Source organism: Stegodyphus dumicola, chromosome X1, assembly GCF_044657685.1.
Source record: "Stegodyphus dumicola isolate Sdum_Otavi_A_Nest chromosome X1, ASM4465768v1".
NCBI lineage: Eukaryota > Metazoa > Arthropoda > Arachnida > Araneae > Eresidae > Stegodyphus > Stegodyphus dumicola.
In genome coordinates, this window is record NC_140780.1 from 185,503,574 (window position 1) to 185,527,310 (window position 23,737).

At 32.5% G+C, this 23,737-nt stretch overlaps 1 protein-coding gene across 5 annotated transcripts in view; it reads left to right on the plus strand.

The window, feature by feature from the left end:
- LOC118185151 (E3 ubiquitin-protein ligase PDZRN3-like) overlaps nucleotides 1–23,737 on the plus strand; it is a 290,073-nt gene that overhangs the window by 195,611 nt on the left and 70,725 nt on the right. Inside the window, exon 1 of one of the 5 annotated variants that reach the window (XM_035354960.2) lies at nucleotides 7,025–7,171. The exons of 3 other annotated variants lie outside the window; for them this stretch is intronic. The gene's annotated coding sequence lies outside the window, so the exon portion shown is untranslated. Of the gene's footprint in view, nucleotides 1–7,024; nucleotides 7,172–23,737 lie in introns of those variants that run through there. One more of the 5 variants, XM_085808506.1, reaches the window with a different exon arrangement.

Genomic DNA, 23,737 nt, shown 5'->3' on the forward strand with positions numbered 1-23,737 from the left:
ATAGCTTTCTGATTGTTTATGAAATTTAATACCAGAATTTGAAGATCTGAGATCCTGAATCTTTTTAATAATTAACTCTGGCTTTAACTTTAAACTTTAAACATTAAAAATTTATAAAAAATTCTATTACAGTTGAATGAAGAAATGTACAAAATACCTATAAAACTATTACACTAAAAATAAATTTAATTAGTCCAATATACTGTTAATTAATTCAGTCTAACATACTATCAATTAATACATTCTAGTATGATATTCACTAAAGCAGGGGAAAATTGATTTATCAAATAAAATTAATCGGTGCCTCTCGCAATAATACTATTTTTTAAAAACCAGTCTTCTATCTTAATTGTAATTGTATGCAGTTGAAATATTATTCTCTGCGTAAATGCGCAAAAAATAGATATTAATTTAAGTGTCTCATATTATACTTCTTGTTACAACGCTTTTTTATGCATTTTATCTTATTATTTATTATTTAAGGAAAGTAATTTAAATTAGTTTAAAATTAATTGCATTTTAATGTAATGCTATTAACTTTTTGCACGTGTTTCGTTTCTATCTAAGCTGGGTAAGAAAGCGAAAGCCCCTTTTCTCATAGGCTCATTAGATTATAATTTTTGAGAAAACTGAAATTTAGTAGAATGATTTTTCTTGAATTCTAACATTTTACCTACTCTTAGAGATAGTAAAACATAACTGCTTTACAATTTAATTGACCTCATTCGATTCTTACACCCACCAGTAGAAAAGTGAGTAATATCATTAAACACCGGCAGTTTCATCCGGGTTTGTTTTCTGTCGGAGGCTACCATATAAACACTGATTTCCATGGTTTTGCTTATGTAACATGAATTTTGGTTAAAAAAATTATTGCATTTTAAAAGAAGTTTCAGTTGGTTCGTTAGTCGAAAGTAAGTATATCCTCATTAGCAGTAAAGAATACCAAAGTAATCCTCATCAGCAGTAAAGAGAGAACTTAAATAGGATTTACCCTTGAATTATACTAGAAAAGCAAAGACATATTGTTTTAAATCAAGGCCAGGCAAATCTTGAATTATACCCAGTTTTAAATCCAAGTTTATCTCATTACTATTACTCTGACTTTTCCCTTAATTTTTTTCTTTCCATTTTATGGCCACGTATAAGTTCACATTTCCATTTTGTTTTGAACTTACCAGTTTTATAAAATTACATATTGAAAATGTATTTTACAAAACCCTGTGATATTTTCTAATTTTTTCACTAAGTTATATTTAGAAGATCTTAAATAAAAACACGAGCTACTTCTGGCGGATCACCAAATATATATGCTAAGATAGTATGATAAAGCAATCAACGGGAAATTCAGGAATAAAAATACGTAATAGAGAGATTTGAGACAAAACATCTGTTAGTTACTGCGCATTATTATAGTTTGCGATACATATTATATTGATAGGAAATCCGCGATAAAAATGTTTACTTGGAGATTTTAAAAAAATATGGATTTTTATCTTACACATTGTGGCATTAAGAAGTCTATATCTTGGTGTTTCCGTTTTTTTTTTTTTTTTTTTTTCTTATCATCACTGCATTACACTATCAAGGTATTTTCCATCTACTCAGTTTACAGGCTGTTAGGTTTTCGAAGGGAGAAAGTGAAAAATCAGCTAAGCCTTAGCAGCTATTCGAACCATGGATCTTCCCATTTAGTAGCCGAATGTACTACCACTTACGCAACAAGAGCACACCAGAGGGAATGCGATAATTCCTTATAGGCTTGGAAAGTGTTACCGTTGCCCAATGCAGAGCAACTTTAAATCATCATCCATGTTGTCTGGCAGTTGCTAGTTCTAAGTGGTATTGCTATTCTGTATTGCATAATTTATCTTTAAAAGTGGAGTGAAGCGATTTAAAAGCTATGTATAAATTTCTTAATTGTTTATAGCTTCTTTTTTTTATTTTTGAAGTTAGAAACTTCTCTGTCTCAGTCTTCCATTTATTCCGTCCCGCTGTGCACTGCCGGGAAAAATTTAAGGAACAATTGTAAAAATGTAGTGTATGTTAATCATATTAAATAACGCCCGATAAAAGGTAGTTTGTTGGCAGCTCAAGAACACCCTTCTCAAGTAGTGTAATGGAATTTGTCTTCTTTATGCAAGAAATATGTAAACTTGAGCCCGTTCTTTCGGTGCATGTACAGAGGAGTACAAGGAGGTGCTTAAAGTCTAATTTCAAAGGTTATAGCATTATGATAAAATCTTTGTTTGTGGAAGGTAGAATATGTCGTTAAAAGGCACCTGACGGATTGTGAGAAAAACGCGCAGTAGAAAGAATGGAAGCAGGACAAGCATTCACACATATCTTTAAAATAGTCAAAGATATAAAAGTACACAAAAGTAACCAAAAGAATCGGAAAATGGTTTAAAGACACTAGTGATGTAAACAGACAAAAAAGGTCAAGGTCGAAAACATTCCAGAACAGATTTTCAGGACCATTATCTGGCAACGATTGTTAAAGAAAATAGACAAACTGACGTCAGACTAACAAATTTCGCTGCAGCTACAGGTATTCGACTATCTAGATACACCGAAAGTGACAAGCTGCATAAAAAAGGGCTTAATGCAAAGAAATCAATGCAGTAGTTCAGTGATCATCGTGGTCAGGAATACCACGGACTGGAGCCAAGTTCTCTTTTACTGATGATCTCGTCTTGTTTGGAGAAAGATTCTGGATGTATTACAATCTTGAGCGAGCAAAACTAATGCAATGAGCCTGAAAATATCCCTTAACATCATTGGTACAAAGATGGGAGAATCATGGTATTAGCGCAATTCGTTTTGAATGGCCGCACTAGGTTACACATTTGTACCAGGCAATTATGAATGATGAAATATACAGATATGAGGTTCTTGATCTTTATCTCAAGTTATTCAGTAGTGTAATCGCTGATAACTTTCCTCTTATGACCGATATTATGCTCGGCCCAATCGCTGCACCTTAAACTCATTACCTTGAGGGCGAAGGATTTCGGTGGATGGCGTGGCCTACATATACTGTAGACTGATAGAAAATGATATAATTGATAGAAAATGTGTGAACGTACTAGGATGCCGATTTGCGACATTGCAGTCTCCTCTTAGAACTGTGCAGGAACTTCTAGGCGTTATACATCTTGAACACCCTTTGTTACTGCAAGAATTTCTGAAGATCTAAGATCTAAGACATCTCTCAAAAGCTTGCATTTTGGTCATCTGTGACTACATACTTGTTTCAAATTTTTCGTATATCTCTAAAATGTTGTAACATTAACTTTTCCCTAACCCAACGGATATCACATTTCCTATCTTCTTATTTAAATTTATTTATTTGTTTTGAGAATAGGCAATTCTGCATTTGGGAGATATATTAGACATGACAAAACAAAGATCTTGTGCAAGTTCCATGTTCTTCGCTGCAACGTCATTCAAGTGACATGAGTTTTTATTAGCTGTTCCTTTAATTTTTCTTACGAATGTATTACGCCGCGCTACAGTAATGCAACCAGAATAATCATCAGCCTCACTATCTGACAGATTGCCAGTTTTAATCTGATCTTTAATTCTTTAATTAAGATCTTTAATTCGTTATTCAAATTCAAATTAATCATTGCTTGAAAAATTAAACGACACAAAAGCAATACACGTATTTCAGATATTGTATCATTTTTATTTAAATTTGTAATAATGTCTCACATTGATGAAATTTATAATGCATATAATCCATGCAAGTTAGTATAACATTTGTACATGATAATGTTTTAAAAGTTTACAGTATCATTTTAATTAATAAAAAATAGCTCCAACGCCTTATATTACGTAATTTAAACTATCATTTGCAGTCTGGCTGAGAAAGAAGATCCACCCCCCCCCAACATTTTTTTACTTTGTTGAAATAAAATAGGATACCCTACTTTAGAAACAAAGCTTAGATGCTTTAACCATAACTTTTGTTCGCTTTCTTTCAAGAATTTAGGATTACGAACTTATAATATGCAAAATATACACTTTGTAACATTCAGGTTTCAAATTTATCTAAAAATCTAAACTCTAACGCATGTACTCAGAACGTGCTAAATTGTTTTCCTAACTCTAATAAATTTCATTTTGCTAACATCTGTAAGTTATTTCTGTAACCATCATATTCTATAATATGTTTCCTGCATTCGTCAGTAAAGATTCTTCTCATGTAGATGATAAAAGGAAATGAACATTTGGGTCATTAACTATGATCAGCAAACTACAATAAGTAGATTAAACGGAACAAGAGTACTTAAATCTGGAATTGCGTTTCTGGCTACTCTTATTTTGTAATATGATACAGACTTAATAAACAGAGTTTGCGACTTCGTAGCTGTTGTTATGTACTGCTTCAAATAATGCATACGACATTAATGATGCAATTCAAGTACCACTTTAAAAACTATATATCAGTCAATTAATGGCTTTACAGCAACATTTTGGCATTTGTGAATCTAAATACTTCATTTACATTAGAATTCAATTTAAAAAAATTTACATTTGGTTGATTATCTCCAGAAATGATGAAGAGATTTTGATGAAATTTGGAACGGGTGTCGAATGATAAAACACAAAGCAAAATATACCATGCAACACCCATGTCGTACATGTATGGTTGTGCGTAAAGATCATAAGTATAGTTCATAGGTATGGGAATGTCTATAACTGAGGTTGCAAGGTCGAATACAGAAAAAAGGCTTTCAGCATTTTCGCCCGCTTGCATTTTCAGTGTTGCTGTTGCCTCCCAGTTCATTTTTATGAACTGGCAGCACACTCGTCCACATAGGTTATAATGTGGTGGAAGGTTTTTCTGGAAAGTGAGGTTATTAAAAAGAGAACACTGTAGAGCATGTCTAGGACGCCTTCAGGAAGGCAATTCTTACTCGACTGCCCTTCCCAGAAACTTTCAGAACCTGAAAGCAGTATTGCTATAGAAATGAGTTCGCCTGCTTCAAGGAATGAAAAACTGCATTATTTCCAGTTTGAAGACATGTTTGTGAGAGCTGTATGATTGTTAGAGGTGACCATACCCCCCCCCGTTAACCTTCTTGTTTGCTCAGTTTTGTAACCTGTATTTTTCGTTTTATTGCACCGAGAACCTTACCCACGATCATGCGTGTCTACCATGACTGTTGTCTGGTATACATTTTCTTTTTATTATATCTACCTATGTCCGTACCAAATTTTATTAGGACCTCCCAAGCATTTCTGGAAATAATAGACCAAAAGCCAAAATTCTTTTTGTTTTGGACACCGATATAGTATGCGCATAGTTGACTTTGAATATATCATATTCACCCAAAAAGAAAAGGATGCAGTTTTTTCTTAAAGGGCTCTTCTAAAACCGTACCCGTGTTTTAAGAGAAGCGTAGCTGTTAAAAATCATATAATTTATCACATATCCTTTAACCTTTACGCTGAAAGAGTATATATTTAATTAATTTTCATGAAAGTATGGTATTTGGAACATTTAATTACCTTTTTCTTTGATACAGTGCCTCAAGCTCATGTCTATGAGATTGTGTTCGTTGGAAGCCCTTTCTTTGTCTTTAAAGCACTTTCAGACGTCTCATATTCATGGGAATCTTTTATCCCTGGAGTTCTTTTTTTTTTTTTTTTTTTTTTTTTTTGTTGTTGTTGTTAATGCTGGGGTGTTTGAGGGGGGAGCAAAAGAAAAAGCGGATATCTTCAAAGCTTTAAATATTTAAATGTATGAAAATGAATTATATTAAACTTACTTTTACAAGTGTTAGTGATTTAATCAAACAATACAGACAATCGATTTTTAAGCAGAGCCATTATGTGAATCACATATACTAAGAGCCATTATGTGAATCACATATACTAAGTATTCCCAAACTTAAAGTTCCATAATATCTATAAATTCTATAACTCTTATAAATTTCTTGGGGAACTCTATAATCCTAAATATTATCGCTTTGAACCGTACAGCTAACTATGCATGCTATAAATCTGAACAGTTTTGTTAATGATGTATCATTAGAATTGCTAAATGTTTTGAAACGGAATGGATTTTAAATCCAAAATTTAATTTTTAAAAACATAACAGTTTCTTAAGGTAGTGATGGAAAAAGTTCATTATGATTTGGAGATTCCACAACAAGCGTAAACCTTACAATAGCAATTTTCTGAATACCATATTCGTCCGAATATGAGACAATTTTCTAAAACCGGCAACCTACCCTTTACATTCCTTCTAATATTTGAAAAATCGTATTAAGGTAATTTATTACTTGTTCCTTAAATTTTGCATTAAAAGGAAATATATGTGCCTACTTCTACATCAGATAAGATACTTGTAGAGTTTATTTATTTTCTGGCAGAACACCTGAAATATATCAGATTCATATTTTCGAGGCTCTCCTATATGCATGCCCCTTTTTCTCCTTAAAAAAATTTTATAATGCAGGTTTGTCTCCGTTATATCGGAAAAATTTCTCTGCCTTTATCTTCTAGACAGTACGCTAAACCCTTTAACTTAATTTTATATTCTAAATAAAGGGAAAATGAAAAATTTTTAAGGTACCCAGTACATTGATAAAATGTGGTGGAAAGGCCAACGAAAAAGATTTTCGATGAATTAAAATTTGTACTGTGCTGCACAATTCTTCGGGCTTTAAATATAGCTCATACTTGATTATCTTACATGTTGCTTGATTATAAAATATTTTTCTTTCAGCTGACTTTATTCAAATAAATTATTTTTGAGTAGTGGGTGTGAAGTCAAATGAAATGAGATACATAAGTAGTTAATTTTGTACTATCAAAAAAGGGCGCCTTACAGGTATACATAGTAAACTTATTTAAGCCCCCTGAAATTCAAACAGCGAGCGGGCCATGCATCAATCCGGAATAACGAACCAAAAAATAAATCTGATGCGGTACACATTTCCGAGTTTGTGGACTGTTTTCAGGGAAATGAGGAAAGAGTGAGATATGCTGAAAAGTGGATGCTGGCTTCCGAACCTGGCAACCCTTGACCGGCTTCCCCGTAGTATAGCGACATCTTCCATTCGCTGCTGAAGATACAGCGCATAGCGCTATTCCCCCTCTCGCATTAAAAAAAGATGTTTTCCTTCAACTATAGATCCTCTCCCAGCATAACAAGGTAAGACTTATCTCGCCTTTTCGATCATCATTTTATGAATTTAAGCTGAGTTGTTGAGACAATACGGCAGTAATTATACGGCTGGCAAGTCCGCCATGCTTTAGCAGTTGCTAAGCTATAGTAAAAGATGTAGAAGTGTTTGCAATTGCAATATTTTATGTGTCGGTAGTACCTGATATTTCGTTACGGGAAATATGTAGTGTTAACTGATATATATTTAAAATTTTTGTTCATAACAGAGCCTATTTTAGAAAGCCTTTAGTTATAACGAGACGTCAAAGAAAATAGCTGTTGAATTCTTAGTAGTTTTATCTGCAGAAATTAATTAAATTTACATATTTAAACTAAACAATGTACAATATCCATAACGTGCTTTCTTATACATGTTATTTTAGCCAACTATTTGAGTTTCATCTAACTTATAATTCAAAACAATTAAATAATTATTTATTTTACATTCATTGGTTATTCAAATTGCAGAATTTTTGTTATCCATTCATTGTGATTCCTATTTTTTAAGACACATTCTTCATTTAGTTAACTATTTTTTAATCAGTTTCAAGCGCTATATATTAGCAGGTGTGAGACATGTAAAATCAGGCGAAATCGCATATTGATTTAGTAACAAACGTCTATTTTCATTTTATAAAAAGATATTCAGTTTGCAGAGTATAATAGTTTGGAGAGCACTATATCAGTATTCATCATGTGTGTGCTTTCCGAAACAATTAACAGAATTATTCCGAAACCAGAACGAAGTCTCTTTAATCTTCTTTCGCCCCGCCCCCTTTGCATCTTCACAAATTCGGCTCTCACTTTCGCATTCTTTGAGATTCGGTTTTAGGAAAAAATTATCAAAATTTCATTTCTATTATGAATGACACTGTAATTATTAAAATGCTATTAGTACTGTAGTGGTTCGTACTGCACTGTGAATTTGGAAGTACTGTCATACTTCATCAAATCTAAATCTATATATATTTTAATCACGTTTTAAACTATTTCAGACCATCATTATGATGTCTGCCTTGTTTTAACCAATAATATAATAGTCACTAGCGAATTAAACAGTGCTAAATTTGATAGAAAATTGTGGAGTTTCTAATTCGGAGCGAGCCGCATTATGTTTCCTAAACATAACCGTGCTGCATTTTTTTAAACATCTAATTCTCTGCATGTGAAAGAATCACTTATTTCCAGATGAAAAATTCGATAAAGGGGGAATAGGGAAACGTATAAATCTCAGAAGTTCATATTTAATAATTAAATTATTCTGTTTCCTGTTTCTTAACTTTAATATGTGAATATTTGTGTGAGCTTTGACATGACTGGGCTAGCAGACCATTAGTTCTGAAACAGGCAAATATTTGATAATATGCACAAAGTTGTGAATTGTTTTAATGACTGATGCTAATTTTCCCAATTTCCTAAAGCAAAGGACAGCATTTTATGGGGATGATTTAAAAATTCGTGAAGGAACTGTCAAATCATTTGCAATATAAATCCTTACCCTTCGATAGTAAAAGTATAGTTTGAAAAGTTTACTAATGAAATGGTCTCAATATCCAAATTACTACTATTTCGAAAGAGTACAGGAAGCTTTAAGTAGCCGTTATAAACATTGTTAACTTGTTATGTTGAATGCATGAAATTTGTACTTGAGGGTGTCTCTAACGTTTTAGTGAACAGCATCTGTGTGTGGGTGTGGGTGGGTGCGTGAGTCAAGAATAATGCTCCAGCTGAGAATGGTACTGCGGAATGGTGCCATTGGCTGCCATCTGGTGGCTGCTCTAGGAACGAAACAATTTTTGCTAAATATCGGAATCAGTTATCAAGTGGAATTACAGAGATCTAACCTTTCACGCGTGTAAAAAATGTTTCTCCTGTTTATAAATAATGTAATAAAGATAATTTTATACAGAAATGCAGCCTTAAATATCCATTTCAAAGAAACAAGCGATTACTTTTGTTTAATGTTTTTTCTTTACTTCAGCAATTATTTCAGCTTAGTTTACGCAGTAAGATATGCAACATACATTATTTACTGTTTGTATAGTTATCCGGGCTGTGTTTGTCGTCCAAACGTATTCACGAGTGGCTTTAAACAAGTAATTTCTGTTGTTGCTCTTTGAAATGAGAGATATTTTCAAAGTTTATGTATTTGAATACATTTCAGATATTTTTATTTATTTTGAATATGTTTATGATATAAGTATACATTTTCTCTACAAAGACCGCTTCTTTCTTTAAGTATTTTAGGACCTTGTAGTTCTACGATATTTTAATATGCCTAAATTATACATTATACTGCTTTCATTATGCAAATAATAGTAGGTAGAATAACAATAACTAACCCATTTAAGAGAAGCGTGTCAACCTGAAAATCAGTTAAAATTTATTTTAAGCTTAATTTTTAAATGAAAAGGCTCCCAAGGCCGCGGGTCTTCCTTCAGTAGAAGGAAATTCCTTGTTTCCTAGAAAGAGATTAGAAGCAATGAAGAGTTAAAGTATCTCTTTAAATAGCCTGAAGCCTTATCATTTGAAATTAACGTCAAACTAAATGTAAATATTATCTAATTTTTAAAAGACTGCATAACCTAAAATGTTATTCAATCCATTCTCAATGTAATAATACATATGGTACTCCTATTCTTATTTTACTAAATTGTACTTTGTTTATTTTCCTATCCAGAAGCGTGACTATGATGCAAATACAGCCGGAAATTGGGAATTTTTTTGCTTACTCAAACCCAGAATTTCTAGATTTGAGAAATCATATGAACGTGTAATCTTCCTATGCACCTTTGTCATTATATGGACGCGTACTTTTCATGAACAATAAGCTTTAAAATTAATGTCTGTGATTAATTTTTATTAGTGCAGAGGCTGGAAATATTATTAAAAGTTCTGGAAAGGTTAATCCATTAGGAACGTAGTTTAAATGTATTGAAGAAGAGACATATGTTGAACTTCCTGATCACATGTAAAAAAAGCTACCTCTAAAGAACTCTGTCTTCCTCAAATTTAATGGCGTGTATCTTGTTCTGCATGGTAAAACTACTACTCTCTCTGCTTTGATGGATTATTAGTAGATTATTTGCTAGATACCATATCAAAAGATGAAAAAATTAATTTAATTTAATGAAACTAATTAAATTAGGTATTTTATTGAAAGTTTATAGTACGCTCTATATTTTTCTGTAGATAATCGTTTACACTTACTTGTTTCTGTTCTAGGATTTTATTTTTGTTTGTTTGTTTCACATAGTGGGATCTTTTTAATTAATATAGCTTTTATATCTTATCCATCGAAAAAAACTTCTGAATTGCTTTGAATTTGGAAAATTTATACTACATGCTTAAGAAACCAAGCTGGAGTGAGCACACTTCCTTGAATGCTTTTCATTGTCAACTACTCTTTTTTAATTCGCTCAATTACTTGTACAGTACTCCTGAAAAGAAAGAATAAACAAGGCCTGCAGACAGTAAAACGAATTATTAGATGTTTTACTTCTTTTAAAAGAAGCTTTTGGTGCTTTTTCCATTTACGTACAATTACCAAACGGGAATATTGGCAGTTCCAACGAAATGTTTATCTAACAAAGTTGACGAATGAATAATTCACAACCGTCTTTTTATATGCTCCAAGATAAATATGTACGGATACTCCCGAAATATCTTTTGAACAGAAGCACCGATGCTTAAGCACTTGTTTCGCGAATGACAGACGCTTTCAAGATTTCTGGAAATCTCCATTTTAGCCGCGATAAAAGATATATACCGTAAAATCATATATTTTTATGTGTGCTTCAGTAGCTTTCTTTGTTTTTCTGTTCAACAAGCTCTTCATCTCTTTTCCTGTGAGTTATTTTCTTGCTTTGAATTGTTTTCGGTTTGTTTGCGTTGGTGTGGAAGATTTGCGGACATCTTCAAATTATCGTTTTTATTTTAAGATGTAATTATTTCTTATACTTGTACCGCTGAAGAAAATCTATGTTTAGTTCAGATGTTTTATATTTGGTTACATGGATAAAAATGTGCATTTCTTTTCTTGATATCCCTAGTGTGCATTCTTATTAATTTAGTAAGATTTATGTAAGACCATTACTCAAATCCTACGGTAGCTGCATTTTCTACTACTGTTTCGCTATTTCATCAGTCCATTCATTTGCTTGAATTATGAAGCGGGGAAAATCTGTTTGTGAAGCTTCCGAGCAATACGATTTCCGCTTTCCTATTTTATTGCGAATTTATCAAATAATCCAAGATGTACATTAGCAAATATTGTCAAAAGTTACTTATATATAATACCGCTATTTTTTGTCTTGCATCAAATTTACTCTTTTGTTTGTGTTTTTGCTTTTAAACTCTTTCACTGTCAGCTTTATAATTTCCTTTCCTTGAAATCTGGTTAAATTCCTTTCTTTTCCTTCGATGACTGAAAATAAAAGGTAAAATGATCTTCACGTTTCGCTGCTGAAAATTTTGTATTCTATAAGCATTTGAATGGAAGTTTTCACGTTCAGTTCTCAACACGTTATGATTTGCGTGACTGCTTTATAGGTCACAAAAGTAACCCGTCTGCTGATATATTATCTGGAGTAAAACGTTATCCACTATTGTTACTTGAAGAGAAATAGCCTGTTAATTATTTTTTTTAATTCTCTTCCTAAATGTGTATCCTTTGAGGAGTTTGAGGAAACGGATTCTAAGGTTTCGCATAATTATATTCTACTACTATGTATCAATTCTTTTTGCATCATGTGAGGAAATATGTTGAGAGAAAAAATATATGGTTGTATAGTGATGCAAGAACAGAATATCATAAGCTAGATTTTTTTTTCAGTGCTGTTATGCTAAAATTCCTATTTTGCCAAAGTATCTGAAACAGTAACAACATTTCCTTTAAAAGTGATGAAAATTCGGTTACAAAAACAGTTCAATGCTTTTTATACATATATAGTAGTCAGATCCCTCCTTTTCATCGTGCATACGCGTGTGCGTGTGTACGCTTTTCATGAAGAAAAATAAAAGAAAATTAATCTCTCATTCTGTCCTTCTGAGAATTTGTTTTAAGGAACCTCTTCTTAGTTGTGAACACAGCCCAGGTCATCAGTCTCTTTTTAATCATATGGCATTATATTGACGATTAGTAGCTAAAATTTTGCACTATATTAAAATATATTTAAAACAATAAGGAATTCAGGAAAGATAAGTCTGTTGTTTCGTTGATATTGATGAAAAGGAAGAAGAAAAATGTCTTCTCTTAATCAGTTCTGTGATAAAATTTAAATATTATTACGGGAAATTCATTACTTACTTTATCAGGTAATTATTTAATTTGCTTTAATTAATTAATTAATTAATTTTCTAGTAAGATATTAATATTATTACATATGATTTAATAATTCTATAGCCAAACCAATTTAATCCTGGTATCATAAATTTTTATCAGCTACAAAGCATAATTAACTATATCCCCCGGAATTCAGTCTTACAAGAGCATCCTACAAGAGCTTTTATCCATCAACCAAATGCGTGCCCGTGTAAGATAATCATAAAGTAACTTCCTCTGTATGCAAGCCCGTAGCAATTGTACGATTCCCGTAGCAAATGTCTCTAATACCGGTTGCAATTGTGCAGGTTCCGATGATTCAACAAATCTAAGTGAAATTTAACACTGTAAAGGTTAAAAGTTACGTGCTCGAGAATGATGTGAATAACGGCAGTCGAGCTCTGACTGTTAAGGCCACAGTGAACAAATTATGAAAATTTGAAGTAGCAGCACCAGCATTTTGTCCTTGCAACGTATTTTGTACAGTGGAACAGTTTGTACAGTGGAATGGTACCTGTAGCTAGTACATTGCAGTGCAAGAACTCTAGCAAAGAGGAGTGAACATAACAAATAAAGAAAGAAAGGCGGAATGAAAGCACCTTAATTTTAGATGCCTCACATTGCTGCTTTCTCAGACGATGCACACGGCATTAGGCAGACAGTTTACATCATTGATAAATACAATACTGTAGATAATTTAATTTAACCAAAACTCGCAATTGCTATCTGCTTCAACTTCCCAGTTTTCCGGCCGGGCTCCCGGGAAAAGATTCCAAGGATCTTAAGAACTTCCCTTGCCATCGTCCTCTCGAGAGCATTACTGAAGGAATCTCAGAACATCACGTTGAATGGCTTCTTTCTAATCAGGTGCATTTTTTGAATTCGTAGTTCACACTTTGGATTCGAATACACCCACAGTCAGAAATCCATTGGTCTTCAGTTCAGAAGGTTGCTGTAGCCACGGAAACGCAAAATGGCTGGAGATAATTTAGTCACAAACGTATTAATATAATATAACACAGGTTTAACACATATTATGTGGACGCCTGTCTGGCATCCATTCGACATCCTGCAGCACTTTGTTGCCACAACCTCAGAATGTAACTCATCTTCAGCATTGATGCATAGCTAGTACCTCTGACTGCACGCATAGGAGCCTGTAAACAAGGTTCTTGTAATTCCGCATCACAATGTTATTTTGGATTTCTATAACGGAAAAGTACTGGAATTTCTGTTTGCCCTACGTACACAAAAATTCCTTTGTTTTGAATTATGTTAGAAAATTTCACTGTTAAGAGTTTGTAAGGATTATGTTAATTTTATTAGCAATTAAATTTTAAATTAAAGTTCCTTTCCTGTCAAATTCTCAACTTACTACTTCCTGCCAGAACATAGTTTTGGAATCACTCTGAATACTTAATGAGGAGGAGCGGTATTTAAACCGCGAAGTCTACTTGCTGAGTTAAAGAGAATCAGAGTTTCTGATTTGTGCGCGTCTGCCTTTTGGCTACTCTCTCTCAAAGCTGTTATTACGCTCGGCCATACTCAGGCCCTTGATAAGCTTCGTAGTCAAATAGAATTAAGGGGCCAACTCGTTTAGAATCTTGATAGCTTCGGCTATATCTCTTTTAGTTAATCTTAGTTTTAGTTTATTTCTTAGTCTCTTAAGTTCAAGCCCAAGTGTCGTCTTTTATTGTACACTCCAAGACGGAATTTTGTTTAATCTTATTGGAATAATAAAGGGTTAGTTACCCTTCCATCTTGTTGTTTCTTGTCACAAGAACTTAAGCGATTATTCGCTGACTAGTTCTTAAGGTCACTGCACTTTTGACTGCAAATACAAAGTGGTAAACCACATAAGTTCACTGTTGATATCAATGCAAATCGTCCGCTTTTGCATGGTTGCGTGTCGACTTTCTTTTCTCGTTTGTCGTTCTTTCTCAATTCTCTTATTTGTTAATAGCGGCCGAGCGGTAAAGTCGCTGAACACTGGTAGTTCTGTCCGAGGTTCGAATCTCGCGAACGGACTGGCTGCAAGGGCGTTTTCGTGGTTTTCTCCATGTGTAACGTGTATACGAGCAAGTTTCCCTTAGAAAGTCCTCCACGAAGGCATCCCTCCCTTTAGGCAGATGGCCCTCGAGGCTTTGCCATAATCATACACACACACACACACACTTATTTGCCAATGTTCTTAATAGGTATTCTTAGAGTTCTAACACTGTTTGTGGTTTCTTTTTATTGTGCTAGTCAAATTGCGACAAGAAGTGGGTGTTTGCATGGAAAACTTTTAAAATTTGTTTGCTGTAGCCGTAATTGTGAGAGGTTGCTTGCTAACGCTGACTAGTTTGAGAGCGTACCTTGCAGTCCTTACATCTTGTTTCATTCCGGTTCATTAGAATCGGCGTTCTCTATTAACTCTTATACAGAAGTTATGACCAACCTGTGCTTTCAAGAATGTACTTACCTCCTGACTACTATTTAAAACAGTTTAAATTGTATCAGAATTTGATTGAATTTGTTATGCTGGCCCAAGGAATATTTATCGAAAGAAAGTTGTTTGAGAGTACATATTTGTGAATATTTCGTTTAAAATATTGCTCTTATCGCTCATTAGGAATTAAAAATAAATTCTGTAATATTTCGTAGTAGGTGTAATTTATAGTTAACAAATTCGATTTCATATTTTGAAAAAAGTATAATTTTTCATCAAAAATAATATTTTATTTCGTTTTAATTGAAAGCTTGTTTTTTATAATCTGGACACAAATGATGGATCTGTATAGTCCTAAGTGAATGAATACTGTTATTTTGTTCAGCTCATGTTCTTTCGATATTTAACAGCTCATTATTTTCTGATGTAAGTTATTTTTATATTTAGTTTGTTAATATATTTGTAATTAATTTTTATTGATTAATTAGCACCTTAATTTATTCCAGCTAAATTAATGTTGAAACTTAAATGCTGTGTTGTTCTTACAGACAAATTAAGCGTCATTCCTTTAACGCAGGTGACTGTGACATCAGTTTACATTTAATGACATTTTCTTTAGCATCGTTCTAACTGAAGAATTAAGCCTCTAATCTTAGGATGAATTTTTAGGGAGATTTTTTTTTTTAAACTGCAAAAGTTTTAATGTTTCCCTCAACAAAAATTAATGAAGCTTCCTTTTTGCATTTTATCAAATATTTCGTTGTTTAGAGTAATAATTTATGAGTATGTTTTTATTTAATGTTCGCGATATCAATCACGTAAATTAGCTTGGTTGAAGGAAAAAAGTGATAACGGGACATTGAGAAACGCTTAGTGTTTCCATCAGATGTTGAAGAGAAACTCTAAGTGTCATCAGATGCTGAAGCTTTACGACCAAAAGGCGTTGAAACAGAAATATTGCTTTACCTGCAACACAGGTTGGCAGTTTGCCAAATATGTCGAAACAAAACGCGACTGCTGCAGTTACTTCTCTGAAAGAAAGTGAGAGGTTAACAGCGCCCATTTCCTCAGCTGCGTGTGCCTGTTTTTGCAGCTGTATAATTATTGTTTCATTGATAACAAAACGTATATATTTAGCATCTTTGATCAAGTCAATGAACTAAAATATCTGAATTAGAGCAGTAAAAGTTAAATGTAGTGATTTAAACTGCAGTAGTTATATAGCATTTTATATTATAAAAAATTATGCAAAAAAATATGTGTACCTTTTGGGCTAAAGAATAAGCAGCAGAAAGCTGAAGCATCTCAACTGACGTCTGTAACTTGAATAACTGTCTGGCGTCAAAGGTTCGATTCCCACTGAAAAATGCTTTGCAGACTATGCATTGCACTTGAGACTTCCATTTTATCACCGTTTTTACATTTTCTGCTGACTAGCATTTTAATTACAAAATCATCAACAAGCTTGTAAACTGGTAATTTAAAAATTTAAGTTCTAATTTTATGATGGCGTTTAACTTTTAGTGTTTCTTGAAGACGGAACTTGCAGTGTATGTAGCTAGAGTAAAAAACAGAATTTTCTTAAGATTTAATTGATTAAGGTAAAGCTCACAGGAGCTGCTTGCGTAAATCTTTTTGTTTAATTGATTCAAGTAACGTATAGATATGGCTGTCTTTCTTAGAAGGGGGGTCCCTTCTTCGAGGACTTTCTAAAGGATGTGGCTCACAGTATACATGACAAAATGCACGTAAAACACGTGAAAAACCATAGGAATACCCATTCAGCTAACCCGCCGCCAGGAATAGAACTCGGGTCGAACTATTAACATTTAGCGGCTTTATCTACTTGGCCATTACTAGGCTCCCGAGCCTCAAGAATTTAACATTTAATAAAACAATAAATTGCATTCAAAAGCCTAATCGTGGAGAGCTGATTTTGTCAACATGTCATGGAATTCTGTTGAATGCTTGAAAATATGTAGCAAAGGTATTAGCCAACTGTTCATAATCATAACTCGTCATATTAACATAACATTCAAACGTGTCAATTATCATAACTTTCATGTAAATTAACATAACTTTCAAACAACTAATAAATTCCCTATAACCGCTGTCCAAACGCTCAGTAAAATGGGAATTTAGAATTACTTTCGTCTGTAGCTTTGCATACAGCGCCTGAGGTACTAGCAGAATATGTGTTTAATTTGAATGTCAAGATGGCCGTTTTAAACGAATCATTAAACTAGAATACAATTTTCATGAACCAGTATCAATATGCATTTTTAGTTAGAATTAACATGATTGTCTGCTATTAATTATAGTTTCATTGTGTATTATTTTAAATAATTAATTCGTTATAAAATTTAACATTAATTTCAGATTTTTTGAAAATTCAAAATATACCATTTCACTAAAGAGTACGGCACAAAGAGATTTAAGAGATTTTCAGGAGAAATACTATTAATTTAACTTAAATATGAAATAATTGGCTTATGAAATAATTATTAATTTAGCTTAAAATAATTTTCATGGGAAATACTATTAATTAGCTTACCGAAAGTCATAAATTTAGTGGGGAAAAATGTATAGTAACTGAGAAGGTATTATTCATGAATATCACGTTAGGCCGACATAGCAAAATCAGTATTGAGTGCCCGATAAAATCAAATTTGCTTCCAAAAAAGAAAAAAAAAAAAAAAAAAAAAAAAAAGAATAAATGGTTAAGAAGAAAGGTTTGAGTATTATCGCATTTTTACCTGACCATTTTGCTTTCGGCACGAGGATATTTTCATTTTATTATCTTCACTTTATGCCACTTCGGTATGTAGATGACTCTATATTTAAATGTGGAGTAAAAGTCATTTTCATGGTTCATTGTGAACTATGAATCATTTTAGCAAAGGTAAACGTTTTAACTGATACTTTTAACATCCCTGTGCTTTCTTCATTGCATATTACTTTATATTTAATATTTCGGAGAGATTTCCTTTCAATTATAAAGGGGAAAAGGTATAAAGTATAACAACTAGCACTCGAGAGAAAGCAAAACAAACTGGGCATAAAAATAAAAACCTGGATACATTTTATACGCCATTAATGGCACAGGACCATCGAAAATTGTTTTGTAATATTCATGTCTTTGTGTAGCTGTGACAAATATTGAATGGTGATGAAAAAATAAGACTTAATCACAGAATTTCATAGATAAAATTTTTTCTAAAGTGCGAATTTGTTTAATACATAACTTTACAGTCTAATTTCACTTGAGTAAACTTACTAGACTGATGAACGAATTTTCCTCTTTTTTAACACAGATGAATTTAATGTAAACAACATGTTAATTAAAATAATATAAAGTGTAGTTGTTAAAAAAAAACAGTGATATTTTGAAAATGTTCAAGCTTTCGATTATATTTGATGAGGAGTGCTATTAATAGATTAACTATAGCTGAAATATGTTTAGAGATTTGTATTTTGGATGCTTCTACAGATCATGAGTATAAAATTTAAATTACTTAAATACTAATTTAGATTACTTAAAAACTAATTTAGATATTAACTTCAACTCTATCCTGAAGAACGCTATCTAGTACTTGTTTTTGGCAACAATTATTCACCGTCACTGTTATCATCAAAGAAAGGAAGTTACATTGCTAAATATATTTATGCATGCTCGAAGATTTCCAAAAATGCAACTCATTTCTAAGTACTTTCCTATTTGTACAGAAAAATAGAGAAAGGATGTATTTCGTAAACATGCTAGTTGTTCCAAGATGTCAATAGGTATTGAAAGCATAAGGAACTGAATTCCTAGTTGAGACTCCATCTGCACTTGGTTTTTGATTCGTACCATCAAATAATTTTTATTTTAACTTCTGGTTCCGTTTGCGAGAGGAATACTGACAAGTTTCATCTCTATGCTAAATTCTGTACATTATTCAGAATAAACGAAAAATTCAGATGTCGTCTGGAGTTGATTTTAATTGCAAAGTGTTTTTGGTTTTTGGAATGAATTAATTGGTTTACTAGCCCTTAATATTAGGCTTTGTTGCGTAAGGAGGTGAGATGAAGTGTATTCTTCAGGTAAGATATCTTTATTTTAATTCCCCTTTCTTTGTTTTATTGAAGTTATTATTATTATTGTTGTTAATAATAATTTATTAGTAGTATTGACGAAAGCACTTAAAATATTGTTAGAAGAGCATGTATTTTGGAAGTGTTAATCAGCTTGTAGGAGACGTTCCCTATGCGTAATGTAAGTAATGTCCCTATGCGTTACAGTGAGAACATTTCATCCACCCAAACTCAAAACTTCAATAAAAATTTCGTCATTTCATCTGATCATTATGCAATACAATCCTTAGACAATCAATCGTTTTTACCCGTTGCTTATGCAATATTGAGAGATATTTATAGATATGAGATTTCCCATTACTATTTCAAATCTTTAAACTCTTGCAACACAAGCCTTTGGTCATTAGCGCAGCTTACAAGGATAGTTTCAAGTATATGCTGTCGTTGCAATGTTCGTTTAAGGAATATCCTAAGTTTAGGTCTCAGTGTTACCATGGTAACTTGATTCTGCCAGCACCCCATATGTTATCAAACAGCGGCAGATTTCAAAACAGTTCTGAGAGTTTAAATCTCGTTAATGCGCATAATTACGTAAGTCTTAGTGATACTTACATGCAGATTCAGCAGAGGGCAAAAGTTATGTTTAGTGTTCCTGCAGTCTTTGTGAGAAATTTTCCCATCATTTCAGCAGTCTCATACTCCAAAAGGCATACTTCCCTTTGGTTCACGAACATCGGTTTGGATCGTTTATTTAAAACGAGAAGGAAACATAAAGGAGATATATCATTGTTGTTAACTTTCAAAGAATGCTTAGCGGTTTGTGTTAAATGATTTAGTTTTAAAAATAAGTGCTATTTAAAATAAAGCTAGGTTAAATATATTAATGAACATTTATTCCTGTAAGACATATATTTCTCCCACCTTCTTAACATGCTTTCGCGGTGTAATGGTCAGCACACTCGGTGCCTATTCGAGAAGTCTAAGGTTCGAGTCCTGGCGAGGGCATTGCTCATTTTTCATGTCTCCTGCTTCGAAATGTCCTAATGTCTCTGCAATGGCGCCCGAATCAGGATTTGGCGATTGGGTCACCTAATCCCCAGTCGCCCTTTAAAAGGGGGAGTACATAAGATATTTCTCACGCATTCTTAGCATGCCTTCGTGGTGTAATGGTCGGCACACTTGACGCGTATTCGAGAGGTCCGAAGTTCGGGCACTGCTTATTTTTTACATCTCTCAGCATTAGAAATCCTAATGTCTGCACAGACAGAGGAAGTACTCTTAGTTCATGGCTTAAAAAATTAATGAATAAAAGTACATTTGTTATGATTTTGAAAAATAGATAAATATAATAATTTAGATTTAATTATATTTATCGGGATCTGAATATTTTGCTGTGCAAAGATCCCATCCCTTTCCTTCACCGTGAGAGAAATGGGTATAAATTGATTTACTTTTCCCTTTTTTGTGTTGCAGTCCGGTTACGATATTTCTGCCTGCCCATTTTTTATGATTTATAGATTTAAAATATTATAATTTTTAACAGTGTCTTTACTGAAAGTACTTGATATTTCAATTCAAATAACTTAGCGCCAAGTGAGATGAAATGCAAATTATTCAACATTGCTTTCTGATAAAACCCACCTGAACATTTTTTTTGTAAAATTGTATTATGTTTCAAAAGCTGTATAAATAAAAAATATTTTATTATTGTTGCGTCTAACATATTTTGAATTTTATTCCTGATAAAGATAAAAAGATTAAGTTAGCCTTTAAATTAGCCAAAGTTGGGTAATCATTAGCTAAACACTTACATGTACCTGCTTGAAATATCCTAACGTTAAGCATTGTGAAATGATTCTGAAATTCGTCTCCATATTTTGAAATATATACAACTAGAAGTATACTAACAGAAAATTTCTTATGTCTGCCAACACAGTGCTTTTCAGTTTCAAAAATGAAAGCAGTCCTTTAAAAGTGATACCTATTTTAACATCAATTTAGTCTGTATAGCCTCCATTACCATTAACAAAGAAGCTATTATAAAATTATTAACAAAAAGCACAGAAATCTTGAAAACAATCAAGCAGTTACAACGATTAGGTAAAATTATGGTCAATAATGATCAGAGATCAGAAATACTGATCAGAGAGAAATAGCAAACAATTACACACTTAACGTGTAAAAAAAAAAATACTTGAGTAGATGAAATCTGAATATGCTTTTCTATTTGGTTAAACATATCTGCAGTCTCTATAAAGATTTTATACTTAATGCTTGGTACTTTACAAATAAACATTTCGTAACAAAATAATAAATTTGAAAAAATATATAAAACAAAACAGTTGAAAATAAATTATTCCCAAGAGATGAAGAAACAGTTCGAAGTGTTGACCAATCAAAAGCTTAGGAGTGAAACAGCAATCAATAGCTCAAGAGACTGGATCAAAGAGTAGTGAATCAAAGAAAAAATGTGATCACTGAAATACTCAAAAGTCTCATAAGGATCTAAACTAAACGGTATATCTGAATTTCTTTACCGAAAACAACATCAATTTCAATAGACTTACACTAACCTCAATAGCCCTCTGTGGAAACATTATGTATCTCACAATTTTCATCCATTTTCGTTTCAAGATTATCGCCGAAAGTTTGTCTTTCGTTCTTGATGGTTACATGTTTACCGTTCCCCTAAGAATTGTTATACTGCTAAATTTTATTTCTTAACACACGAGAATGTTTTCTTTTTGCGCACAGCGTAAAAATCTATTTAAGGCCATGAAACTGTTGGACATTCAGTTACTAAACAGCTTGCATGAAACTACTCTCCGGCGACTCTGCGTGAGAGTTAGATTATATCCGTATAATGAACTGCATGATTTTGTAACAAAAAACTGTAAATACATTTGCATACAGTTACCAAAAGGAGCGCTAAATTTATTTGTAAAAACTGTTTCCGGTAATAAACTTATAATAATATGCAGTTATAGTGCTTATTTAAAATATTGCGCGAGAAAATTTAAGTAGATACTTGCAAAATTTAACTTTTAAATGAAACTACTTAGAAATGTGAAATATAAAACTCTGTATCAAACCATCAGTATGAAAATCGAAAGTTATTTTCACTTCCTTGTACGAAGTAAAGAAAGTATTGTAATCGCAAAAAATTTTGGGGATCACATTTTAATAGAAATATCCATTTTCACTGTTCCTAAGTTCATCTGCACGATTCTTTTTTTGTATGACGTCTGTACGAACGGACAGAATAAAGGGCTCTTGTTTTCGGAAACGGACTGTAGAATAGTATTAAAATACATTCAAAAGGGATTATTTTTTGTGGTGTCCGCGCGTACGTTGATTTATGCGAAATGCATACATACCACATAATTCAAAAACGATTAGCCGTAGAATGTTAAAATTTGATATATGGGACTGCTATAATATCTAGTTGCGCAAGACCCTTTATTATTATTATTATTATTATTATTGTTATTATTATTATTATTAATGTATACCCAACCCTTACCCAGCCTTTATTTTCACAATAGCTGGTCGTAAACATATGCTTCTAGTTACAACAGTGTTTTAAACAACGAAAATATTCATGTTTTGGAAATTTTAAATTTAAAAAAATTAATTTTCGACAAAAACGAAATTTAACTTTTAATGCTCTTTCCCAGTTCCTATACTTATATTTGGGGATAGTTTATATTCTTTATGAAAAATAAAATAATAGGAAGTTTGATTTCCCTACGACGAAAGTTGACCGGGATGTTTAATTTCAAAATTTTCAAATTTTGATGTCATTTTCAGCTTGTCTTGACTGATTTATTAAGTTAGATAACTCAAGGACACAAGTTTAAATGAAGTGCAGCAAAAAATGTGTATAATTTAATAGGCCGTACAAGTAAGTCATATTGTGCCCATATCAGATTTTTTTGTACTTATGCAGACTGCGCGTCATCTTTGCAAGAAAGCCTGTAAACGACATATTGATAATAGTATATAGTGCACAACACGTTTCATAAGCTCTTAACTTTATATTCCCATCCCTTACCCGGCCTTTAAATTCCGGAGTCGATTGCAGTTTTGCACTAATTCATCTAATTCCTTCCACCGGATACTAGAATTCTTACTATACAGTATGAGGATACTCGTGTTACTATGATTTCAGATCACATCCTTTCCGCAATTGCGCTATTCTATAACTTTCCTGTTATTCATTAAATCATTAATTTTGGGGTGTACTATGTTCTTTAGCCCTGTTTCATGATACTTCATAAACTAAACAAGTAAGCGATTGCTCATTTCATTGAACTTTTATAAATTTAATGCATGTTATTTATTTTCTACACGCATGATTAGCGATATATTGCTTATCTATGATAGCTCTTATCGGCCATCGTTTAAGAAATTATTGCTCCGAGATATGTACTTACAACTTAAAAAATATTTTTAATTACGAAAATATTCATATTATAGCCGTTTCAAATTAAAAAATTCAACTCTGTAACAATTTCAAATTCTTCTTTTCCTGCCTCCCAGATTTAGTAAAAGTGCATACTAATTCTTTAAAAAAAAATAAATAAATAAAACACAAAATATTTAATTCCTGTACGACAAAAATTAACCAACAAACTTAATTTCGAAAACTTTTTTGTCTTCTTTTCTAATGAGATTTTGGGGTGGCAAAAAGCACTTGTTACTGCTTTCGTTGAGGAGTCAGGTA